Source organism: Phascolarctos cinereus, unplaced genomic scaffold (genome assembly GCF_003287225.1).
Source record: "Phascolarctos cinereus isolate Bilbo 61053 unplaced genomic scaffold, phaCin_HiC Scaffold_4;HRSCAF=312, whole genome shotgun sequence".
NCBI lineage: Eukaryota > Metazoa > Chordata > Mammalia > Diprotodontia > Phascolarctidae > Phascolarctos > Phascolarctos cinereus.
Window position 1 is genome coordinate 389,722,350 of NW_027555847.1, and position 18,969 is coordinate 389,741,318.

Consider the following 18,969-nt stretch of genomic DNA (forward strand, 5'->3'; position numbering starts at 1 on the left):
TTCAAGTATGAAAGCAACTAGAGAGAGAGAGAAAGATATAGAGGGAGGGAGGGAGAGAGAGATCACTCCTTCCCAACTATGCCATGATTCTTCACAGTATAGTGGCATTTTTTAAAGTGTGGCATCTTGGTCACGAGATTGAGGCCAGGGAGCAAAGGAATCCCTACAAGCCCAGAGATAATTGCAGGTTGCATTCAGAGTAGACTAGAGTAGTTTTTGAATAACATTTTATTTTTTTTTTCTTTAACGTGTGCACTTTTATTTGAACTGGTCTTAAGTCAGTGTACAGGTAAAGCTCCTCCCCTCCCCCAAGTACTGGCACCAATCTCATAAAACTAGCAGGGAGATTGTAAAGTCTTCATTCACATCTATGTTTGGGGGCAGGGAGGGAATTTAGGGGGCCATCCATTATGGCTGACAATTAAAAAAAAAAGGAACAAGTATTAAGGCGGAAGATACAAAAAGTTTTTTTTTTAAAGGATTACATAATTTACATGTAAAGCAATACTAGTACCTTCCCTCCCTCCCCCCTCCCCATCTGGATTTTTGTTACCTAGCTCCTTTGCTCTAGCAGAGGACAGCCTTCATAGAGGCTTCTAACTCTGTAACAATGCATCACACAATATTTGGAATGATTATTTAAAAAAAATATAACAAATGTACAATCAGAGTCCTAAAGACGCATTGTAGAACTTTGGGGATGTTTGCCTCCAACATACTTAGACTGCTCATCACCTTCACCGTTCCAGTTTTTAAATCCTGAGTCAAGCGCCAAAAAAAAAACAACAAAAAACCCAAACCAAATAAAGCCATGCCAATCTCATCTCTTTTTTTTTTCGGGCAATTATCATGTCACACCCTTTGACAAAAAAAAAAAAAATTTAAAAACAAAACAAACACAAACAGTCCATTTAGAAGCATTTGCGATGGACAATGGAAGGCCCAGATTCATCATACTCCTGCTTGCTGATCCACAACTGCTGGAAGGTGGAAAGAGACGCCAGTATGGAGCCTCCAATCCAGACAGAGTATTTACGCTCAGGTGGGGCAATGATCTTGATTTTCATTGTGCTGGGAGCTAGGGCTGTAATCTCCTTCTGCATCCTGTCAACAATGCCTGGGTACATGGTGGTACCACCAGACAATATGGTATTGGCATACAAATCCTTACGGATGTCAACATCACACTTCATGATTGAGTTGAAGGTAGTTTCATGGATTCCACAGGATTCCATACCTAAGAAAGATGGCTGGAAGAGAGCTTCTGGGCATCGGAACCTCTCGTTGCCAATGGTGATAACCTGACCATCGGGAAGCTCATAGCTCTTTTCCAGAGAGGAGCTAGATGCAGCAGTGGCCATCTCCTGCTCAAAGTCCAGGGCGACATAACACAGTTTCTCCTTGATGTCACGCAGGATTTCCCTCTCAGGCATGGTAGTGAAACTGTACCTTCTCTCAGTCAGGATCTTCATGAGGTAGTCCGTCAGATCACGGCCAGCCAGATCCAGACGGAGGATGGCGTGGGGAAGGGCATAACCTTCATAGATGGGCACAGTGTGGGTCACACCATCACCAGAGTCCATCACAATACCAGTGGTACGACCAGAGGCATACAGGGACAGCACAGCCTGGATGGCAACGTACATGGCTGGGGTGTTGAAGGTCTCAAACATAATCTGAGTCATCTTTTCTCTGTTGGCTTTGGGGTTCAGGGGGGGCTTCTGTAAGCAGCACAGGGTGCTCTTCAGGGGCCACATGGAGCTCATTGTAGAAAGTATGATGCCAGATCTTCTCCATGTCATCCCAGTTGGTGACAATACCATGTTCAATGGGGTACTTCAGGGTCAGAATACCTCTCTTGCTCTGGGCCTCATCCCCCACGTAGCTGTCTTTCTGGCCCATACCCACCATCACACCCTGATGTCTGGGGCGCCCCACAATGGAAGGGAAGACAGCCCTAGGGGCATCGTCTCCTGCAAAGCCAGCTTTGCACATTCCAGAACCATTGTTAACAACGAGAGCAGCAATATCATCATCCATGGCGAACTTTGAAGTGGCAAGTTTAAACCCTTAAGAGAGAGGAGGTGGTGCCGCACCTGGAGGCAGGGGGGAGGCAAGTGCACTGGGTGGAAGAGTTCACAGCTATCTTGAATAACATTTTAGCCCTTTCCAAGAGTATATCCCCAAATGAAATTTAAGATGAATTCCTTAATCATTCATGCACTTGAACAAACTAGCTTAGATAGAATAGTTGGTTATCTTTGTGAAATGCTTCTGGGGCACTGGGAAGTCCCCCACCACATCCCTTATTGTTTTTCCTTGACCCTTTATGAAAGTCTACACTTTGTTACTATGACTGAAATGCGATCAATTAACTCTTCATTTTGGGTTAGGAAAAATATCTTGGGTTTTGAGTCAGAGGACCTGAGTTCATCTGCCACTTACCACCTTGAATCAGTCATTTAAATCCTCTTTGCCTCCATTTCCTCATCTCTAAAATGAGGAATTTGGCCTCGATGACCTCTCAGGTTCCTTCTAGATCTAAATCTATGATCCTATAATCCTTTCTAGTCAAATATGTTTGTTCTTCAGCCATATCACACCCACTGATTAAGACTATCCTTCAACACTGTGCCCTGGTCTATCTCTTTTCCCCCTATGCTATCTCACTTTGTTATCCCCTCAGCTTCTATGGTTCAATTTTCATTCCTATGCACCTGATGCCCGTATCTGTATACCCACCTTAGTGTCCCTGCCAGGCTCTATTACTGCATCAATGGATGATGTTTAGATAACTACAACTGGTTGTCCTGTAGACATCTCAAACTTACATGTCCAACACAGAACTCTTTTCCCCAAGAGCTTACCCTCTTCTTAATTTGCTTATAACTGTTAAGGGTGCCATCATCTTCCTTGTCACCCATGCTTACACCCTTGGTGTCATCTTCAACTTTTCATGTTTACTCACCCCACTTGTCCAATCATTTGCTGAATCTCACTGTTTCTACTTTCGCAATAACTTTCATATATGTCCCCTTGTCTCCGCTTGTAGGGCCTGGACTATTGAAATGTCTTTCTAATTGGTTTCCCCACATCAAGTCTCTCTCTTCTCCAATCCATCCTTCACTCAGCTGGAAAAAAGATTTTTGCAATCTGTAGAATTGACATGCACTCTCTTTCCTACCCTACTTAAAAACTCTAACCATTCCATATTACCTCCAGGATAAAATATAAATTCCTTTGTTTGGCATTTAATTTTTTTTGTATAACCTAGCCTCTTCTTACCTTTCAAATTTCTTGTACTCTAGTAGTCCTCACAAAGCAGTTTACAATTCAACTTACTTGCAGATCCTCACACATGATAGACCATCTTTCATCTCCATGTTCTTTCATCTCCATGTCTTTGCAAGGACTAGCTCCCATTTCTATAATACTTTCTCTCCTTATCTCCATTCCTGAAGTTTTGTTGATACAGAAAACTCCCAGTGTGGAAACTCCCTATACCAGTGCAAATCAGCACCTATTCTGCAACTTATAGTCATAAAGAGTTCCTGGGTCACTTAAAGGTTAAGTAATTTACCTAAGTTCCTGCAACCTGTATGTTTCAGAAGTAGGACTTTAAGCTCTACCTTCCTGGCTTTGAGGATAGCCTTATACATACATACATACATACATAAACTACACACATACATACATATATACATATGTACATACACATATACATATACATATATATTACATTCTGCCTCACAAGAGAATTTTGTGTCTTCAGGCAACCTGAGGTCACTGAAAGTGCTATTTGATCTCCTAAATGCAATCCAATCTCATCTCTTCTTTCTACTCACTTCTGGGCTTAGTTCCTTGTTCATTTATGGCCCAAAATTTGTGTGCTGATTGACCTAACTCATTAGCTTTCATTCTAGTATATGTCATAATATGGGCCATAATGAATTTTCTGCTTGATTTCGTTTTCCTGTGTAGATTGTAAAGACAATACCTTTTGAGTAGTCAGGAGTATTTCTCTTGAGGTGCTATAGTATTCTGAGGCTCGGTGCCATCAGCACAACATCATCTGCAAATAGGATATCTGCATGCCCTCATCACATGTTAACAAATCCTTCATTCATTTGTATGCTATACAAGATATATTCCATGACAATGGCAAACATATTTAGTAAGCATATGGTTACTTGCTTTATGCCTTACTATATTAATACTTAAAGGATCATAGAATAATGGCATTTCCATTGTAACTATCAAGGGATGCCTTTTTGGAGGAGATTCTTATAATCGACAAACGACAAACACAATGAGATCTCATGTTCTTTGTGTTTCTTGGTCAATGTAGTGACTGTAACACTACGACTTGTTAAAAAGTGTCTACAAAAGCTTGCCTGTATCCTTCTCACATTTTTGTCATTTGTCATCAACAGACCCATAGTTTAACTTCATAAAGATTTTACAAAGATGAGAAAGTAGGCACAGGGAAAAATGGTCACCTTAAAAAATATGTAATGATTTTCATTCTTTTGATATTTAAATTGTAATTCTCCAGCACAAATTTCATAGGATTAAGAGCTGGGGGAAGGGCCTTGGAGGACATCCATTTTTCATTTTATAAATGAAGAGACAAAGGACTGGAGCAATAAAACTTAATTCCATAAGATAAAGTTAATAAGTACCAAAGCTTGGATTTGAACCCAGGTCCTCTGACTCCAGATCCAATACTCTTTATACTCTACCATTCTTTCTATCTTCTGTGTGTGGTCAGATCCAACCTCCTTTCACAATTTCATCTTCTTAAGTGACATTTCCATTTCCTCATATAGCACATGAGGTGCTGAGGTGTGAAGAGTCCAAATGTGGTGTTTCCACAGTCATTGATGATGAGAATAGATCACCATAGAAACGCTGGCAAATTTGTTCCATCTTGTGTCTCTTTGTTGTTCTCCTTCCAGTTTCATCTATAAATGCTCTTGGGATGATCTGGGTTAGTTGGGTCCCCTGCCAAGCATTTGCAGGCTCATTTTCTTCTTCACTGCTTTTTTCTATTTGGTGAGTTATACTGCTCATAACTATCTATCATTCTCATCCATAATGTTGTGGGAATTCGTTTTCACGTTAAACTGATGCCATCCTTTGCTGCCATGTCTCCACCACGAAGGGAGATAAATTTACTAAGATGGTTTCTGGCCTCTTTTGGCCTCCTCGTTGTGGTGACTACTTTACATAAGCTCAAATTCTCTAAGGAAATAGTGATACTTAGTGTCAACATCTATACCTTTATCCATTTCCCAATTATCAGATTCAATAGCTTTTTTTAAACTCAATGTGGAACTGTTTAAATTATACACAACAGTCTTCTCATTTTTATTCTTCTAAATTTGTGTTGATTTTGATCTTTTCTTTAATTTACTCAATGATCTGATTAGACATCAACAGCTGACTTTGAGATGTCTTGCACATCAGGAACCAGTCACTTCCTATCTGTTTAAATATCAATTTTATTTTATAATCTATTTTTTTATCTGTAACATGCCTAACACTCTCAAACATTTTTATTGAAGATTATAGAATTAGAGTTGTGAGAGACCTTATAGGTCACCAATTCTAACCCCCTCGTTTTCTTATTTTTTATTTAAATAAATGAGGAATATCATAGTAAAACTATTATTTTTTCATTAATCTGTCCCTTTCACTATTCTCCCTCATTAAGCAACTACGATAAAATAAAAAACAGCCCTGCAAAATAAATATATAGCTGCATAGACTGGCAAAACCAATGTCCACATTGGTCATGTCCAAAAACTTACGTCACTTTTTGTATTTTAGTTTCACCTCCTGTCAGGAGGTGAGTGGTGTGTTTCATCTTTATCCTTTTGAATGCATAGATAGTCATTGCCTTCCCCTCTGAAATTACCTTCTATTTAATTTGTAGGCCCTGTAAGCAAAGATAGTTCCTGCCCTTGAGAAATTGACATTATAAGGGAGGAGATAACATGTAAATAACTAGGTACATAAAAAGATAAATAGATAGATGGATAAATGTATAACTATACACACATATATGACCAATAGATATTCCCCTAGAGATAAATAATCAAAGATATGAACAAAAACAATAATTCCCAAAAGAATTATGAAGTATTTCTTAAAACATGAAAAAAATACCCAAATCATAAACAATAAGAGAAATACAAATCAAAACAACCCTGATGTTTCACCTCACATTCTGCAAATTGGCAAAAATGCCAAAAAATGGCAACAGACAACTTTGAAAGGGTTGTGGAAAGATACACTAATACATTGTTGATGGAGCTGTGAAATGGTACAAGCATGTTGGAAGCAATTTGGAATTATGTAAGTAAAGCGTCTAAAATATCCATGCCTTTGAACTAGAGATTCCATTACTGAGCTTATACCCCAAGGCCAAAATATTTATAGCAACTCTTTTTATGATAGCTAAAAATTGGAAACAAAGTAGATGCCATCAGTTGGGGAATGGCTAAATAAATTGTGGTACACAAAAGGAGTGGAATATTACTGTGTGGTAAAAATATGATATTCATGTTAAATACATAAAAGCATGGATTATTCTGTGTGAATTAATACACAGTAAGCACATCCAAGAAAACAATACACAAAATAACCACAACAATGAAAATGGAAAGAACAATGACACACCAAAAACCAAAAGTAATTGTAACAAAATTATATGTGTATGTATATACAGCGTGGGGGCGGGGGGAGGCATGGGTGTGGGTGTGGATGTGTGCATGTGCTTCAAATGAAAAGATGAGGAGAGACCCGTGACCTACCCTTTTGTGAATGTGGGGGGTCTATAGGTGTGTTACACTGCTCATATTTTTGGACTTTTTCAATGTATCAGTCAGTTATGCTTACTTATTTTCTCTTTTTTTCCACTTCAAAAAATAGTATTTGTCATAGGAAATGGACTCCTGGGAAAAGGAGGGAAAGGGATACATGAGATTCTATGATGATGTAGCAAACGAAATATATCACCAAAAACTTATTTTAAAATAAATAAAAGGAACAGAAAGAACATGTCCTTTTTGAATCAGTCCCCAGGATCAGAGCTGAGCTCTGTGCGCTTAGAACTTCAGAAACCTTGGCGTGTAAGTTACACAGCTTGTCAGGAATAAGCCATACTATTGCCCATGGGCCTAGTCTTCAAATTCAGTCACGTCACCTGCATAGTTTGTAACATCTGATGTCTTTGTAGAATGGCCAATCTACTTCATTGACTGTTAAATTCAGTAGCCACACTTCCTATTCTTTGTTGCCAAGTAGCAAAATGAGGGAAGGTGTGGGAGTGACTTAGCCACTGTGGAAACGGTGGCACCAACAGGGACTTGGATATCAGATTTTGTTTGGGGACTCTGGAACTGGGTTTTTATCATGTTGGGGGGGGCAATCACTTAAATGAGAGGAATTATCATTTTTACAGTAGTCTCAGGATAATAAATTGCTAGGCCCTAAATATCCGTAGATTATTCTATCTGAGTTTATCTTGTTGAGACAGAGTCCCATGCTGTAATCCATCATTCTGTGTCTCTGTAAAACAGCTTGATAGTGCACATGTATTCTCCTCAAAATAAAGTTGTAACATTTATACATAATAACTTATTGGGTTGCAGGCTTTGGGTTGATGTACACTCGATATTATCTGACGTTTTATTGGACCCCACACAAACTTTTGCCTAATGTGGCAGTTCTTACTAAGGAGAGTTAATTGAAAACTTGACTGTAATAAAGAAAATTAAAAAGGAAATGAAGAAAGAGCTGAGACAATATACGCTGAGGATTAGAGAATGTCTAAGAAGGGAACAACAAGACCAGGCAGAGATAATGAGGAAGAATGGGATGGCTGGTACCTAAATTGGAATAAATTGTTATAAGCAGAATATAACTCCCCAAAGAAACCACCTTCAATGGGTTAAATCCAGGGCCTACAGTAAGTGCCCAATGCCTGAAAGCTAACCATACAATGCACTCACATGGGCCTGCCCTCCTTAGGCAAAGAATATTTCCCTACCCACCAGTCCAAACTTAATCTGTCTTATTGCCTCAGGGTTATTGCTTTCTACTAAGCCAATCGATGATAAACGAATCCTTGCCAAATGAGAAATAACAAGTACTGATGGGCATTATTGCTTCCAAGGAACATGAATAACACCACTGTACTCTTTGTTGTCTGATCATCTCAACTGTTATGGTCAGTTCTGGATGACATACTCCAGGAGGAAAACTGACACTCAGAGGATAGTGATCAACATAAGAAGGGAATTCAAAACCATGTCGTATGTAAGCTTCAGGAGTTTAAAATATCCATTAGGTACTCAAACTTTGATTTAAAATCCAGATTACACAGGATATGCATCTCGGTGTCTTTGTAAAATTAGGATAATAATACTTGGACTAACCATGTATTCTATCGCTGGTCTACTGCAAAACAGTAATTGGGTCATTGTAAGCATAATGCTTTGTGCATCTTAAAGTGTTTCAGGAATTTTAAGTTTCATTATGTAATCCTTGAGTTAGGAAGGACCTAGGTGTACTTAGGACACTTCTTACTCCTCTAGGTCACTGCCTCTACCCAAATGATCTTGAGATTTCAGCATTTGATAGCTTCCTCCCAAGTATAGGCATTTAACCCCTTGAAAGTAGAATAATAGTCAATAGTCAATAAGCATGTTTAATGCCTACCTACTATGTGCCCGGCACTGTGCCAAGAGTTGGGGATATAAAGAAAGGCAAAAAACAGGCCCTGTCCTTGAGGAGCTGACATTCTAATGGGTCATAAATCTCAAACATGATTAATGAATTCACAAGTTAATGAAAACAGAGAGAACCCAAGCCTGTAAAAAGTAACCATATCCCAAACCTACCTCCACAGACCTATACACAAAATCAGTGACTCAGGTTTCCCTTAGTGGGGCTCATGTAGGAGTCTCCCCTCAGCTGAGAGTGCCATTAAGATACTGGATTACTTTTTCCTCATCATCAGTGACATCCTCTGTGCAGGGGGCTTGTTTACAATGGCTCCTGCTCACCTCCATATCTATCAGGTTTCATGGGTCACTGCTCAACATCACTGTTCCTTTTCACTGTCTTCCATAGCTTCACAGTAGCTTATCTCAGCTCCCAGAAGTGGTAACTATTTCAGTGTTGCTCTTCCACAGTTCTTTCTTCCCCTCAATTTGATCAATTCAATGCAATTCAATTCAAAATCCAAAAAAAAATTATTAGGTAAATACTATGTGCAAGCCACTGTGGTAGGTGCTTGGGACAGAAGGACACAAATGACAAACAATCCCTGATTTCAATAAGTTTTCAGTCTTATGGAAACAACACGTAAACAAAGTAAATACAAAATATTCTGAGGATGAGAACACTGACCACTAGAGATATCTAAAATAAAAAGGTTTTGCATAAGAAATGCACTTGAAATGAGCCTTGAAGGAATCTAGGAATTCTGAAAGGTGAGGAGCAGGTGCATTTCACATATGGGAAATAACTTATGCAAAGGTTTGGAAGCAGGAGATGAAGTAAGGCTAACAGTAAGCACAACAGTTTGGTTGGAATTTAGATGACAAGATGGAAAGTAATGTGAAATAAATCCTCAGCCTACCACAGATGGTGCTCTTTACCTTTTCCAGGGGACCAGTTCTTTAACAGCTGGTCCCTATAAGCAAAACCTCCTGGTATACCTAGAGCTTTAAAACACACTTCTGTTATTCTTAAGCTTTATTTTGCTCCATATCTCCACAGCCTCAGGCCTCCCAACAAAATCATTCATGGAATACAGAATCATGTTCTCATGGACTTCACAAGTGGAGCCTTGCTTTCCAACTCCATGCAGAATCACAGTGATTCATTATCTTTTGCCTCTGCTTTCAGCACCCAGGTAGTATGCCTAAAGCATACAAGCATGCTTCCTGCTGTGACTAGGAACTTAAGGGCATCACCAGAGAAGTTATTCCAGTCACCAGAACTATTTCCCAAACATCTAGAAAGCAGGATAACAGAGACAGATCTACTCTCTTAGTGATCCAGGAAGAGAAAAATTTGTGTTCTCTGCTACCAAAATTATAATCAAATTGCATTAACGGTAATAGCAACTCCTCCATATTTTGAGTAGACTGGACTTCATGCGATGCTGCAGCTAAAATTTTCATTACCTGGTAGACAACCTATTTGTTTTTCCAAACTCAGTTAGACTACTGTTATACTAAACTAATAGAAAGATTGCATTCAGAGTTAAGAAGGTGATAATTCCATTGCCTTTTGTCAGACTATATCCAAAGAATTACGTACATTCTGTACACCATATTTTAGGAAAGACGTGGAGAATCTAAAGTTCACAGTGATGAAGTACCAGGATAATGACAATCCCAAAAGCATACTATAAGAGTGCTGACTGAAGTAACTGGGTAAGTTTAATCTGAAGGAAAGAATCTTGAGGGGCAATTGAAAGCTGTCTTGAAGTATTTGAAAGATTCTCGTTTGGAAGAGTCTTATTCTGTATGGTTGTAGAAAAGCAGAACTAGATACAATGGGTGGAAGGTACAAGGAGACATATATTGGTTCAACATAAGGAAAAATATCTTAAAAGTAAAGCTGTGGGCAGGTAGGTGGCACAGTGGATGGAGCACCCACCCTGGAGTCAGGAGAACCTGAGTTCAAATTCAGCCTCAGACACATAACACATTAGATGTGTGACTCTGGGCAAGTCACTTAACCCCAATTGCCCTCACCAAGAAAAAGAAAAAAAAATGTAAAGCTGCATGGGAAATTGAATGAGCTATGTCTGCAATCAGGGAACTATCTCCTATCACTGGGGATCTTCATGGGGAGGCTGGGTGACCACTTAAGAGGGCTAATATAAAGAAGTTTTCTGCTTCATATAATCATGAAATTTGAGAGCTGAAAGGAATCACAGTAACCATCTAGTCCAAGCCAAACATAGAGAATACACACTATAGAATACCCAATAAGTGGTATCAGCTGTTTGAAGACAACAAAATAGAGGAAATCCTCCATCATTCAAGACAACCCATTCAACTTTTAGATGGCTCTAATCGTTAAGAAGTTTTTTTTCCTAACACCAAGCTAGAATTGATCTCTTTGAAAATTCCACCCATTCATTGTTCCTGGTTCTGTTCTGTGGGGTCAAATAGGAGAAGTCTAATCCCTCTCCCATATGATAGCCCTTCAAACGCTTGAAGACAGCTAATACACCCTACCCCACCCCCAAGTCTTCTTTTCTATAGACTAAACATGCCTAGTTCCTTCAATCAATCCCCTTCTGCATGAAATTAATGCCCTTCATCATCCTGGTTGCCTTTCTCTGGACAGCCTCCCTGGCCACACTTCCAACACTGGCTGCATCTTCACTTATGCATCTCAGCTTACTGGTCAAGGAGCAGACATTGGGATATTCTTTGCTCTCCACTGTCTCTTCCAGGTTTTCTCCCTCTATCACAATGGTGAATCCACCACCATCCACCAAAACTGAACTCTCTGAAGTTACTAATGATCTCTCAGTGGTTGAATCTTTTCATCCTCATTTTCTCCACCCTCATTCACCTTGAACTTTCTACAACTTTGACATTCTTGATCATTCTCCTCCTTGATAGTATCTTCTCTCTAGGTTTTTGGAATACACTCTTTCCTGGTTCTCCTACCTACTTAACCACTCTTTTTTGCCTCCTTTTCTGGATCCTCTTCCAGATAATGTCCTCTAACCATAAGTGTTCCTCAGGATTCTGTCCTGGGCTGTCTTCTCTTCTTTTATTCTTCTTCACTTCGTGATCTCATCAGCTGCCATGGATTTAATTACCGTCGCTATACTGATGACTCTCAGATCTACCCTAATCTCTTTGCTGATCTTTAATCTCACATCTTGAATTGCCTTTCAGACGTCTCAAACTGGATGTCTAATAGACATCTTAAATTCAACATGTCCAAAACAGAACTCATTATCTTTCCCCCTAAATCCCCCCTCCCCTCCTACCTTCCCTCTTACTGTAGAAGGCAATATCATCCTCCTAGTCCCTCAGACTCACAAACTAAGAGTCATCCTGGACTCTACTGTCTCTCAGCCCCCCTATATCCAAGATGCTGACAAAATCTGCCCATTTCATCTTTGCAGCATTTCTAAAATACATCTCCTTCTCTCCTGACACTGTCACCACTCTAGTGCAGGTTCTCATCACTTCAGGTCTAGACTATTGTAATAGCCAGGTGGTGCTCTGCCTGCCTCACATGTCTCCCCTCTGTAATCCATTCTCCATTCAGCCATGAAATAATTTGCCTAAAACACGTCTGATCATCACACGCACACGCATTTTTGCATGCGCGCGCACACACACACACTCATTAAACTCCAATGGCTTCCTATAGCCTCCAGGAACAAATACAAAATGTTCTATTTGGCATTCAAAATCTCTTATGACCTTGCCCCCTTCCTACCTTTCCTGTGTTCTTAACACCTTATTCCCCAACACATACTCTCTGATTCAGTGGTGCTGACCTCCCAGTTGTTCCATGAACAAGACACTCCATCTCTCAGCTCTAGGCATTTTCTCTGGCTGGCCCCCATGCCTGGATTGCTTTCACTCCTATGCTCTGACTACTCATTTCCCTGGATTTTTTTATTTTTTTTCTTTCTTTTTTTTAAGGCAATTGGGGTTAAGTGACTTGCCCAGGGTCACACAGCTAGTAAATATCAAGTGTTTGGTCTGAGGCTGGATTTGAACTTAGGTCCTCCTGACTTCAGGGCCGGTGCTCTATCCACTGCACCACCTAGCTGACACCCCTGGATTCCTTTCAGTCCCAACTAAAATCCCACCTTCTACAGGAAGATTTCCTAACCCCTCTTAATTTCAGTGCCTTCCCTCTGTTTATTGCTTTCTGTTTATTCTACTTTGCATATATCTGTTTGTAGGCTTAGTGGTACATACATAATTATTTTCAAATATGTAAAGAGTGCTAATGTTGTAAAGAAATGGTTCCTTGGAGTTGTATACCTATTGTGTACTGGTTTTACTCTTTATGTATGTTCATTTCCAACTGGAGTACTTGAGGATGTGTATATCTGCCATACTCTTTGAAGTATAAAGAGACTTTTTGGTGGAGGAATGGAGATCCTTAGATTTTAAAAACCTACTGCTTCCCAATAAATGGAGAGAGAGAGAGAGAGAGAGAGAGAGAGAGAGAGAGAGAGAGAGAGAGAGAGAGAGAGAGAGAGAGAGAGAGAGAGAGAGAGAGAGAGAGAGAGAGAGAGAGAGAGAGCACTAATGTGGCATAGTGGATAGAGTTCATCTCAGTTCTGGTACCACTTCAGAGATGCACCTGATGAGTGACCCAAGACATGTTACTTAACTTCTCTGAATTCTTGGCAATTTCATTCTATATTGAATTTGATATTCGCTCTAAGAGTCTGGTAGTCTGACTATATACAGAAAGCAATTTCAGAAATGACTCCAAAATGGTAACCAAAAGTTTTGTTTTTGAAAAATGAATGAATGGATTTTTTAAAAAGCATTTACATATGCCAAGAATTGTATTGCTCTTGCAAATAGTCTCTGTCCTCAAGGAGCTACTATTGGAAAACAAGACATATTGAGGAATGGTAACCAGGGAAAAGCATTTTGGTTTGGAACATTAAGAGATGGAGAGTAGAGCCCTTTCAAAAGGTTTGACATATCATTTTCAATAGTAATGGCAATATTGATCTGACTGTGGTTTCAGAACTGCAATTGTATTGTTAGGGGCAGTATGCATATGGCAACAAGACAACTGGCAAGGCATGGCACAGACTAAAGTGAAGCATGGCTGGAGCCAACCTAGGCATAGTAGGCCAAATGAGACATTTACCAATTAGGGAAGAGGAGCCTCAGAGCAGAAGTCTGAGAGCTGAAGGTTTTAAGTCCTCCAGGAAACTTTTGTTTAAAAAAATTCAGTTTAATTTTTTTGTAATATTATGTGGTATTCATCATATCCAGTGCCTCCTGACTCTTCTTACAACATATAGGAGTGAGGCTTTCATATAGCCCTCAAGACTTTGTCCTCTCTTTTTTTTTTGTTTTCACAAATCATGTTTTCCAAAATATTTTCACCATCTTTATGTGACTACTTTTGCATTGAAGTCATTAAGTATTAAAGTATAAATATTTTTCATTTCAAATTTCCCACAAAATTCACAGAATGTCTCCATCTCTTCATCCTCTACAACAGATATTGGTGTGCACACGAGAATTATTTTCATGGTGATCTTTTTGGCAATGCTTATCACCAATCAACATCCAAGCATTTATTAAACACTTAATATAAACCAAGCGTTGGGCTAGGTTATAGAATACTAATATAAACAAAGAAATAATCCCCATTCTCAAGGAACTTATTTGAGCTCTAGAATATGAGATGACCAAGTATCCCTTGAAATTATATTTGTTGTTGCTTTGAATGAATATTAAAAATCAATTCTATCATTCTTTTATTTGTAATTCCCAAGAAAACCTGTAAGCTCTCCTATTTAGCTGCAACTTTCTCTTGTCTTCTGGTTTATGATGAGAATGACAAGATTGACATAGTTCCTCTAGTAATATGCCTACTTGTTAGTCATTGGACAAGGATTTCACATTTGAAGTCCCAATGGCTAACAATGTTTATGGACTATCTAAAAACTATTTCTTAGCACTCACTGCTCTCTTTTCCACCACTCTACACTCATTACTTCACAAGAAGAAGGGAGCTACACAGGGCTAAGTGACCTTTTGCATTTCTGTGTTTCACGAGTTGCTAGTAGTTGGTGTCTTGGTGAGGATACTTAGCTAGACTGCCCTTCAGAAACAGCCATAATCTACTGCTGAAGGAGTTTCCAGAATGATGGAACAAACCAGAGTTTTCACTCCATTGGCATAGCCTTCCAAAACTCAAGGCCACCTTCATGTCATAATGAGTCATTAAAGTCGTTCTTTGTGAATATGAGGTGAGAGAGATTCCAACACCAACAATATGGACTAGTTGCCCATATCTGGAGTCAAAAGGTCAGAGAAAGCCTTGTGAGAAATGGAACAGAGGACAGAGCCACTTATACCCAGAGAGACAACAGTTCATGGGATCAGAAGTGATAACACCCTGATACAAGAGCCTCTACAGAAGAATAAAGTAAACAAAGCAGAAACAGCTTCTGTTACATAGGTGGATTGGTTGTACACTGATGTATTCACTTCACTTTAGAAGAGAATCAAGAGTATATCATAAACTGAATGACACTAGTTTGGCTTCAAGAAATGAGGAAGAGGTTAGGGATAGAGGTCACTCCAGGCCCCAAAGACCCAAAGCCTGACCTATCACCAGCCATTACTGAGTTCTTTCCACTTAGACACATAGGACCTAATGTAGAAGTAAAGATGAAAATTGTTGAAATAGCATTTCCTGCTTGGCTGGAAAAATGATCACAATGGTCATTGTATCCTGTTCTTTCTGTAACAGATGTTTGCGAAAGACAACTTGCCATACACAATCAGGCATGCATGATCCCTATATGTATACTTCTCTGTGCATGTTCCCTGGCCACATGTGCTCCCTCGGTATGTCCACTCTTCATAGGTAAGGAATGTGTATTTGTGGGAGATAATGTCAAGTTTATTAGAGGAATGTTCCATCTTGACTTATCTTGAACTATTTGTGTCTTCTGACTATCATGTAAAACTTACACATCAGCTGTGTTTCCTAACTTTTAATTCTGAATACATGCAGACCCAGGTTATCTTGAACCCCTTCATGGGGGCTCCACAGGTAAGAGAGGGGCAGTACCTAAGGGGCTATAGCAATAAAGTAAATCCTGGCTTCACAAGATTTCACATGAAAAGCTACAAGCTCAATTTGAGTCAACTATGTGTCATTAGAGCTAAAACCCATACACAGCAAAAACTTTCAGCTATATTGACAGTATTAAAGTACCAAAAGAAACAATTGGACTGATGTGCTATGTCCCAGCCAGAACACTGTGTGTTTGGTCCTGTGCATGCCATTTTAAGAGAGACATTGACCAACCAGAATCAGAGGAAATAGATCAAGTTGGTGAAGAATCCAGAAACTCTTTCATATGAGGAAAGGTTGGAGGAACTAAGATTTCACCTAGAAAAGAGAAGCCTCAGTTTCCTCATATATATAAATGGGTGTTATAGCATCTCTGCTAACTGGCTCACAGGGTGGCTGTGAGAAAAGTATTTTACAAACCTTGAAGCACTATACAAATGAGAGTTATGATTTTAAGTTCTACATGAATGTGGAGGGGAATCATTAGTCATTTTATGACAGTTAAGGGAGTAACTACTGTACACAGAATCCTGGCACTCAAAGAAGGAAAACGATAAAGCTATTATACAAATAAATGTAGAAGATAGAAGCTGTACTTAAAAGTAGAGTGTCCTCTTATGCTGAGTCATCATTCCAGTCAATTGCATGGAAACTTGGTCCTGTTTCTGGACATGTATGTTAGAGAAAGGCCCCAAGGGAATGTTACACAATATTGTACTTTTGACTCAGTAATGTAGCCTCTACCAATTCCTACTCTCATGCCTTATTGTGGCTTGGAGGTAACCCTGAGTTCTGAAAGATTATGCTAGTGTGGTACCAGGTGTTTTGGGTTCTCTTAGACTAGAAAAGTTTCCAGTATGACTCTATCAGCAGAGACTGTGTTATTTAACCAAAGACCAGACTAGCAAAGTATAAGGAACATCATTTGCCAGTTAGGCACCTGATGCTGAATTCTTTGAACATGACAAGCCATGAAATAAAAGAAAAATACAAAACAGTTCTCCTTCCTGTCTGGCGCTGCTCCCATTTTTGCAGAGATGGTGGCAGAACATTGGAAAAGGGAGCAGAAGGAACCAAAAATCATACTTCTTAAAAATTTTATTCATTTTATTCTGAGCTTAAGAAATAAAAATCATTTCCATAACATAGTAGAATAGGAAAAAAGATGATTGTTCATGAAACTGCAAATCTATTATATACAATTTGTTATTCGTTTTAAATATATGATAAAGTTACAATGTAACTTTCCCCCTCCCCCCTAAAGATGGCTATCATTAGACATAAATATGTGTATGCATATGTGTGTGTGTGTGTAAAACCATTCTGTGCATACTTCTATTTTATCAGTTCTTTCTCTGAATGCAGATAGCATCTTACTTCATAGGTCCTTTATAGTTAATTTGGGTATTTATAATAGTCAAACTGACTTAAGTCACTCAAAGTTATTCTTAAAACAATTTTGCTGTTACTGTGTGCAATGTTTTCTTGGTTCTGCTCACTTCAGTCCTCACTATTTCACACAACTCTGTTCATGTTTTTCAAAGATCAAGGAGCTTATCACAAAGAACTAGAAATTGCAGGAGTGCCTGTCAATTGAGGAATGACTGAACAAGTTGTGATTTGGTGTTGTTCATCCTTTGTTCTCCAAGACAACCAATGACATCAGGAGTATGATGTCTTGACTTACAAGTAAATTGGATTTAAGTGAGGCAGAGCTGTGCAAAGTCATTAGCCCCACTCTCCACTCCAGAGTCATCAGAGTCCAGTGGCAAAACATATGTCAGGATGACTGATGATGGCCACAGATGTAGTAGGAGACCTTGGCCTATTTAAGCTAAGATCTTTCCCAGGTTCCAGTGTGAAGCACTCTCATTTAGTAGTTAAAGGCTAGGTAAGAATTGAGGCAAAAGATGTCCTAGTTTGCCTTCACAAAATAATCTACCTGGAAGGGGAAGACCTCAGCATTTCTGGTCAGAATAGAAACAGTTGCTATTGACACTCATTCTGGTATATGATTGTGGTAGAACCATATTTTTTGAACAGTTTATAAACTGAACTTACTTGTTAGTACTGTAATTGCAAAGTCTTTGTCCAATGACCAAACTTGAAGTCATGAAGACCTAAGTTGAAACCCTGGCTCACATACTTAGTAGCTATGCAGACCTGGTCAAATCATTTAACCTCTGTCTGCCTCTATTTTCTCATCTGTAAAATGGGGAGGAGGTGCAGAATAAGAGCACTTACCTTACAGTGTTGAGAAATCAAATGAAAGATTTGCAAAGTGCTTCATAAACCTTGAAGAATTACTTAAAGGCTAATTATTATTATTACTGATACTGAAATGGCTAGTATCAATCTTGACATTATGGCTAAAAAAGAGATGAGAAGACAAAAGAAGATTTCAAATGAATTGCAAAACAGTAGCTGACACATAGTAAATGCTATATACATGTCATCATCATCATCATCATCATCATCTCTTTGCAAAAACCTTAAGAGATAGGTACTATTATTATCCCCATTTTACAAATGAGGAAACTGAGGCAAAAAGCTGTTAAGTGACTTGTCCAGGGTCATAGTTAGTGGCTGAGACTAGATTTTAAATTTAGGTCTTATTGACTCTAGGCCCGGCACTCCATCTACTTTACCACCTAGCTACCAGTAAGTAGTAAGCATCACAGTAAGGTTTTAAACCTAGATCCTCTGACTTCCTAGCCAGAATTCCTTCCCAAGTACCAGGCTTATGTCTACAGACTATAAGAATACTATGGGGGCAGCTAGGTGGCATAGTAGATAGATCCCCAGCCCTGTAGTCGGGAGGACCTGAGTTCAAATCTGGCCTCAGACACATAACACTTACTAGCTGTGTGACCTGGGAACTTAGCTTAATTGCCTAGAAGAAAGAAGGAAAGAAAGAGAGAGAGAGAGAGAGAAAAGGAAGGAAGGAAGGAAGGAAGGAAGGAAGGAAGGAAGGAAGGAAGGAAGGAAGGAAGAAGGAATGAAGGAAAAAAAGAATACTATGGATATTATATGTCCACAAATAAAAAGATACATAATTTTATGGAACATTTGGTCACCTCTTATTACAATATTCATAATATCTAGTTATAAGAAGAC

General features: G+C 39.1%; 1 pseudogene; it reads right to left on the reverse strand.

The window, feature by feature from the left end:
- Positions 1-226: 226 nt before the first annotated feature.
- Positions 227-2,123, reverse strand: LOC110207945 (actin, cytoplasmic 1 pseudogene; annotated as a pseudogene).
- Between the last annotated feature and the right edge of the window lie 16,846 nt (positions 2,124-18,969).